This window comes from Pinus tabuliformis, chromosome 7, assembly GCF_031772625.1.
Source record: "Pinus tabuliformis cultivar Carrire ecotype Pingquan chromosome 7, CPIR1, whole genome shotgun sequence".
Taxonomy (NCBI): domain Eukaryota; kingdom Viridiplantae; phylum Streptophyta; class Pinopsida; order Pinales; family Pinaceae; genus Pinus; species Pinus tabuliformis.
In genome coordinates this window covers 558,043,265-558,051,118 of record NC_142293.1, presented here as the reverse complement: position 1 = coordinate 558,051,118, position 7,854 = coordinate 558,043,265, and the positions used below count along the sequence as shown (strand labels likewise).

Below are 7,854 nucleotides of genomic sequence, written 5' to 3'. Positions count from 1 at the left end.
ACATTTATTAATATGGTTGATTGATATAAATTTTATACCAACCATATTGACTAATGTGATTATGCTAGTAAACTATTATAATAAAAATTAATATGAAAATAACATTTTAGAGAGCAAAAGGTAAGAGACTGGGAAAAGCGTTATAGAAGTCAATGATAAAGTGCGGTGTAGAAAAATAAGACGATGGAATCGTAGTGTGGCTATGTACTGCAATTTCCATGGAAATCTGATTATGGTTGACTGGAAGTCAATGATAACGCGGGGTGTTAAAAATCTGGACCAGAGAATCTTTGTGTGGCCTTGTACTGCAATTTCCATGCAATTAGAAAATCTGGAGCATGTTCTCTCATTCTCGGTTTTATTAGAACGGTAGGAAGAGTCGTCGAAATGACTGCGTACACTGAGGGGTCACAATTTCAAAATGGTCAAGAAGCGCACGGAACGAATTCGTGTGTTCACATGGAAACCCACCGCTAAATATCTGTAAGTCACTACCATTCAGTATGGTAACTCATGTTTTTATTGGAATGCAGATTTTAAGAATTTGAACGGTAATTCATGTTAATATATGGTAGCTGATTTTAATAGGATTGCATGGAAGATTTTAAGAATTTTAATAGAAGATGTCTTTTTCTTTGAAGCATTCTACCGATGACTCCGTACACTGAGGGGTCACAACTTCAAAATGGTCAAGAAGCGCACGGAACGACTTTTATGGAGCTTGAACCTAAATTCGTGTCTTCACCTGGAAACCCACCACTGAATATGTATAACTCATTCCCCTTAAATATGGTAACTGACGTTTTAATCGGTAGCTGATTTTATTTGGATTGCAGATTTTAAGAATTTGAATGGTAATTCATCTTAATATATGGTAGCTGATTTTAATGGGATTGCATTGCAGAATTTAAGAATTTATTAACTCAGGTTAAAATATTTTTAAAATTTATAATTAAAATTGGTATTTGGAATCGATTTATAGGTAGTTTCATCGATATTACGGGGAAAGCTAGCCATACATAGTAGTCAGCTACCTGGAAACCTGAAGATTACGCGGCAATTTATGGAACAGCCTCTTCCGCGAATTTCATTTTTCCTTTAAAACGGCTGCTTCCGACTTCAATTGGAGGCCGTGCTCGTTCTCTCACATTGCAATCTCTCTTCAACTCCACACAATCGAAACCCCTCTGTCCATACGCTCTCGCCATGATTCAATCGGCCCATATCTCTTTATCTCACGCTCCGCCGTTTCGTGCAACAAATCCCAGCCATATTCCGGCTGCTACTTCTGGTGACTGCATTCTCTCCACTATGAAATCGACACTGCCGAAGGCTTTCGTCTGCCAGCCATATGTAAATCTATGTAACCCCTCCGATCTACTTTCGTCCGTAAAACAGAAGCGGTGGTCGCCTGTTCTCGTACGGGCAGTGGAGAAGCCCCAACAGAACGTGCGCAACTCTGGTGTTCGTAAGACCGCTCAGTCACCTGATTTGTCTCTCGACATCAAGGTCGTCGACAGGCCGATTGCCCGGTCGATCATCCCCGGCGACCACGAAAATTTTGGGACCCTTGATCCCGTGCAGGAAATTCTCCCGCTCTCGCCCAAAGAATCCCTCGGCCAGGAGAACTGGCGACAGTATCAGGGATCAGAAAACTGGGCAGGGCTTGTGGGCGATCGATTGCATCCGAATCTGAGACGAGAAATCGTGAGATACGGCGAGTTTGCGCAGGCCACCTACGACGCATTCGACTTTGAGCCCCATTCTAAATACTGCGGAAGCTGCCGATACGGGCGAGACAAGATGTTTCACAAGGTGGGGCTGGACAACACGGGTTACAACATCACCAAGTATCTCTACGCCATGTCGGACATTCACCTCCCTAAATGGTTCGGCAGCCCATCTTCCATGGACGACAATACATGGAGCAGGGACTCCAACTGGATTGGATACGTTGCGGTGAGCACAGACGAGGAGGTGAGGCGCCTGGGGAGGCGAGACATCGTGGTGGCGTGGAGGGGGACTGTGACGCAGGTCGAGTGGATGGAGGATTTTCAGGATATTCTCCATCCCCTGGGAGAGGTGGGGAGCCTGCACGAGAATTCATCAGTGAAGGTGGAGCGAGGGTTTCTGAGCATATATACCTCAAAGGACCACAACACGAGATACAACAATCTCAGCGCGTCCGAGCAGGCAATGAAGGAGCTCGGCCGCCTGGTGGATGTGTATACGCAGAAAGGAGAAGACGTGAGTATCACCATGACCGGCCACAGCCTCGGTGGTGCCCTCGCTCTGCTCAGCGCTTACGAGGTCGCAGCTAAGGGCTTCAATTCGCACAAAGCCGATCCCGACAGGAACGTCCCTGTGACTGTGTTCTCTTTCGGAGCTCCGAGAGTGGGCAACTGGGCTTTCAAAGACAGATTGGAGGCGATGGGGGTGAAGGTTCTGCGCGTGGTGAGCAAACAGGACATGGTCCCCAAGATGCCCGGGATCATCTTCAACGAAGGGATGGAAAAATTCGAGCGACTGATGAAGCCGTTGCTTGACCGTTTCCCGTGGACATACGGTCACGTTGGAGTGGAACTCAAGTTGGATCATCGACGTTCGCGTTTTCTGAAACAAAATCTCGACCCTGCAGAGTATCACAACTTGGAGGGATATCTTCATTTGTTGGATGGGTTCGACAGCTCGTGCGCCCCATTCCGAGGGGATGCCAAACGAGACGTGGCGTTGGTGAACAAGGCCTCCGACATGCTGAGGCCGAAGCAAATGGTGCCGGGAAAGTGGTACGAATTGGAGAACAAGGGACTCGTCCGCAACTCGTATGGAAAATGGGTGCAGCCTGAACGAGATCCCGAGGATATCCCATCTCCTAACCACGTACTAGTGCAACAGTCTCTGTGTTTAGCGTAACGTAATCTAAAAGGATGATCATTGCTTTTTAAGGATCTGTTTATGTTTTATATATGTCCGTAGTACCAGCTGAGAAATGTCAAAATAATAATGTTGTATGAAGGGTCCTGTAAGGAATCATAGTTGTGTGTATGGGAGATATATAATCTGTCAGTTTTGTTGAACATATAAAAGCCAGTCACAAAGTTCCTACTGATAATCCAGAGTCAAATAAAAACATGTAAATTGCTTTGAAGAAAAACTGACTTTATTAGATTGTTCCGAGAATTGGTGATCCTTTTGTTTAAAGAGCTTTGCTGTGCCTTTGTCCATTCTAATTTCTTCTTACACAATTCATGGTGCTGAAAACTGATATGAGTGAAATGCATGAGATTTGAAATCATATTTTGATATATTGATAACAAAGGGTAGTTTCTTATTCGGAATGTTCCATTCATCAATCTATAATTAATAAGTTCGGAATTTCTAGGTAATATTTTATTCCTTTGCATAAGTTCGGAATTTCTAGGTCCTTTGCAACCTAGATATTTAGAGCAAATAATTGTGCATAATTGTTTATATACAGAAAAAATGGAGTGTGAATTGTTTATGAAAGTTCGGCCTCCCATCCCTCCTTTTGATGTGCGTCGTCTCGCAGCTCCATCAAGCCCAAATATTTTTAGTTTTACTATAGTTATTTACGCAGCATACTTATTATTGCTTTGTTTTCGATGGTTTAGTCATCTGAACATTTGCTTCAGTGATTCACGCTGTTATGCCGTCATTGGTTACGTAACATGCATGTAATAAATTTTCTTTCGGAGTATTAAAAAAATTAAGTGTATATGGTTTTATTTTTAAATTAAGAAAATATGTCTATATATATAAGTATTCAAATATAATATTTTTATAAAAAAATTTATTTATATATATATATATATATATATTTTTGATATATTTGTATTCAGAGGAATTTGTAATTTAGTTTTTTAATTAGTTATAAAGGGGTAGTTTTGTTATTACTTTATATGAGGTTTGGTTCCAATCTCTACTACTATAATTTATGGGGTTAGTCTTGTTCTCATGTTCGTTGTTCCAACTTTTAAGATTTCATTTCAATTCCAACCTCTATCACTATAATTTTTAGATACTTAGGTTAGTCTTGTTCTCATATTCATTGAGTCCATTCCAACTTTTAAGATTTCATTTCAATTCCAACCTCTAACACTATATTCTTCAAATACTTATAGAAAAAACTTTATAAAATTAATTATTATCATTTTATAAATTATAATAATTATTAAATATATATAATTTTTCACTTATTCATTTTTAAAATTTATTTTGTTAAATAATTATACCCACTTTAATATTATAATATAATTAGTTTATACATAATTTTAATAAGAAAATGGAACAATTACATTAAAATTGGTTAATTATCTAAATATATTTATTATTAACTAATCTCATCACCCATTGTTTTGGGAATAGGTTCTTAATATTAAAATATAATGAGAATGATATCCCATTTGTTTAATATCTTTAATATCAACTTGTTTAATATCTTTTATATAAATTGGACACTTGTAATTTGTTTAATACCTTTTATATATAATATTTGAAATAGTTTTTAATGAGTTTTTAAAATTAAATTTCATATATATAACTTTAATTAATACCTGAAATAGTTTTTAATGGGTTTATCTATATATATATCTTTAATTAAAAAAAGAGTAGGGCATATAAATATAAATATAAATAGAGAGAAGTTGAAAAGTTTTTATATAGCTTTAAGTGAAATTATAGTAAATTATAAATATAAATTTTAGGGATTAACATTTTTATGAACTTTATGAATTTCTTGATGTTGTGGATGACAATCTAATCATTTTTTTTAAGTAAAGGAAAAAGTTTTTGTTTTTGCTTTTTTTTAGGATATAGAATTTGGTGTTAAATTTACATAAAGACATTAAAAAAATTGTTTCTTTATAAAATTAATAACATTGAGGGGTGTTAGGGGAGGTAGGAGCAAGTGGGGACTTTTTTAGCCTTGAAGAAAAAATTGTTTCGCAATATGCATGAGGCCTAGGAACAACAAACAACCAAGTTGAATACCTCGCCTTGTGGAAAGGCTTGGAATTAACCATAGCGAGGAAAATCACTAGATTAATAGTTTTCAGAGACTCAATGATTGTTATCCAACAAGTGATTAAGGCTTTGAGGGAGGTTCGTCCTGATTCTTCTCCCTTGTTGTCACGTACCCAACTCCTTCTGTCGCCTCGAGGGATGGGGTATATAATTTTTTTCCCCTTCTTTCCTCTCATTCATTTCCATTTGCCCAGGCTCTTAACCTGTCTAACCCTTTGCGGGATGAATTCTTTTCACTAATTACTCTGCACTATCAAGCTCATTTTTATGTGAAACTAATATAGGAAAGACACAAGGCCGAAGCTCCCAAGCCCGACACATTTATGTTCCATTCTTATTCTTCTCATCCCATAGCTACATTCTACACGAAATGACCAAGGTTTGGGCTTAAATCATAGCCCTTCCATCCCAGTGCAATCCTTCACACCCCCTCTATAACTTGGCGGGATCAATCTCCCAGGCTATGTATCTTGTGGGATCTACCCCCCTGCACTTTGATTGGTATCATCTGCCAACACAATCGTCCTCCTTGTCCCAACATTTCCTTCTCGGCAGTTTCCAAAACTACGTGTTAGGTTCCTCGTTAGCCTCTATGTTTCGGGCTTACCTAGATAGCAGGCCCCCGTTCCATCTCCTCAGTGGACTAATGCTTGTCCGTTCTTTTCTTCCACCACCGCTGGTCCACGACATCCTAACAACGTCGCTCGCAACAACACTTTATTTCTCCTTGCGACAGATTTGAGTTGATCTAGCTGTGGGATCGATTTCGTCCAATAGTATCATTGTCGTGCTTGCATGGATGGCCTACACAGTTAGCCCACATCATCCCATTAAGTCCCTCCGAGTGCACTCTAAAGAGCACCAATTACCAACTGTTGGGACTCTTCCACTAGGCTTGCATGGAAGGTGGGGCCATATGACTTCCCTTCCCATTGGCTTGTCTTCCACTCATGTCTACTAGTGTAGCCAATTCCACGAGTGTATTGTTGCATGGGATAACCTACATCATCCTGCTAGCTTACCTTACAGGCGGTTGCGAATAACTTCTCTCTTTGTTATTCTGGGATGAACCCATCAGGATGACTCAACATGTGGGACAAATCCTAACCAATAGCATCGCAACATTAAGGTGGGTTCTACCATGCAACCGCTTTTGTCATCTCGCTGGGTCTTACCCGATGCCTTCAAATATTTCGTACTAACAATCCTCTGGGTGAACCTTAGTAGACTGACGTGGTATACAAGCTAGTCCTTGACCAATGGTGTTACAACCCCGAAACAAACCCTGCCATGTACACCTCTGACATCATCCTACCAGTCCTTGCCCGACATTTTCCATTGCGTCCTATTCTCATTTTTATGGGCTATGCGTATGGGCTTACGTGGGTTATGGGCCAACCCATCCACCAATAACAACATTATCAGGCACATGTCATGTGTCGCGTCATCCCTGTGTCTCTATCCCAACGCTCCTTAGCTTGTGCTTTTAGAAAAGTTCCAGGAATGAACCTCGAGGGTCCCACCTCCGGACCATGTCGGATTTTCTTTCGACCAATCACAGGAAGTCCGGGATGGCATGTCAGGCAACAGATCCTACTGACATCATCCTGATTTTTCATATTATCAAACAACATACCCTTTCAGGTTTTCTTCTGGCCACGTCCTCACTTCTTCATCTAATCACCTTCGAGGGAAAAATATGGCGCATCAATGAGGTGTCTCCACATTTAGGGTCCATATCAACGTAGGGATCATGTTTCTTGATCCTCCCTCTTAAGCACAAGACTCGATCCCTTCGCATTGCAACCAGTCTCATTTCGATCTTAGCCATGGCTCGGCTAAAGGACCTCGGTCCTGCGTTATGTAACAAATCAAAAGAGGATCTAAGTGATCACTCCACAGAAAAACTCTATCACTGCATAATCCTTCTCCAATTAATCTACCTGGTTGTGACTCTTCCTCAGAGGTTGGGTAGACCTTCAGATATTATTTTTCGAAACTTTGACACTCTGCTAACAACGAACTAATGCTTTTCATGGTGTTTACCCTCTTGAGGTTGGGTGTTAGATGCACTAAGATATTTCTAGCCCGTGGGTCTGCCCTGCCCTCGGGTATGGAATTCCTCGCATGATGATGTAGGTGATCATGCGTCCATTACCTACCATGGGCTTGGAGAAATATTCCAAGAAGTTTCCACTTCACCTACCACACGTCGCTAATTCCAGAATACATGTTGGCCCTACAGGCTACTCCTTAGCATTGCTCAAAGGTTTCCAGGGCATTTGGCTATTTGCAAGGCCATGTAACCCTTAATTCCAAAGTCTTTGTGGTGAGAATGGAGGTTGTTGCAAATGCAAGGTTAGAGGCCATTTGAGTATGGTTGTAGGAGATTTAAGTAAAGTTGCGAATCTTGACCAGCCTTAGGGAACTTCCCCTATCATTCATACACTGCTTGCCTATCAACACAACAACTTGTAAGAAATTTCCTCAAATGTATACAATCACTGACTCTCGCCAACATAGGGACTTTTATGTAAGTTGTACATTAATAAAAGGGTCTCAGAAACCACTACTTTTAATGGTTTAATTCAAGCTTGATTATTGCCTCAAATGTATCATTAAGATCATTCAATTTCACTATTGTATTATTTTCTGTGCACGGTTAAACATATCATGAATTTATTTCTCTTCCATTACTATGTCATTCTAAGCACGAACAAGTGTTTTATTCAGAGTAAGGGTCAACCTTGGCCCCATAGCTTAGGCATTACTGTTATGAGGTTCATTTCACGTCTTAACATCAGATACTCT

The 7,854-nt window shown here is 40.1% G+C and overlaps 1 pseudogene; it reads left to right on the top strand.

Moving 5' to 3' along the window:
• The first annotated feature begins 1,140 nt into the window (after positions 1-1,140).
• LOC149248598 (phospholipase A1-Igamma1, chloroplastic pseudogene) lies at positions 1,141-3,167 on the top strand (annotated as a pseudogene).
• Positions 3,168-7,854: the final 4,687 nt, after the last annotated feature.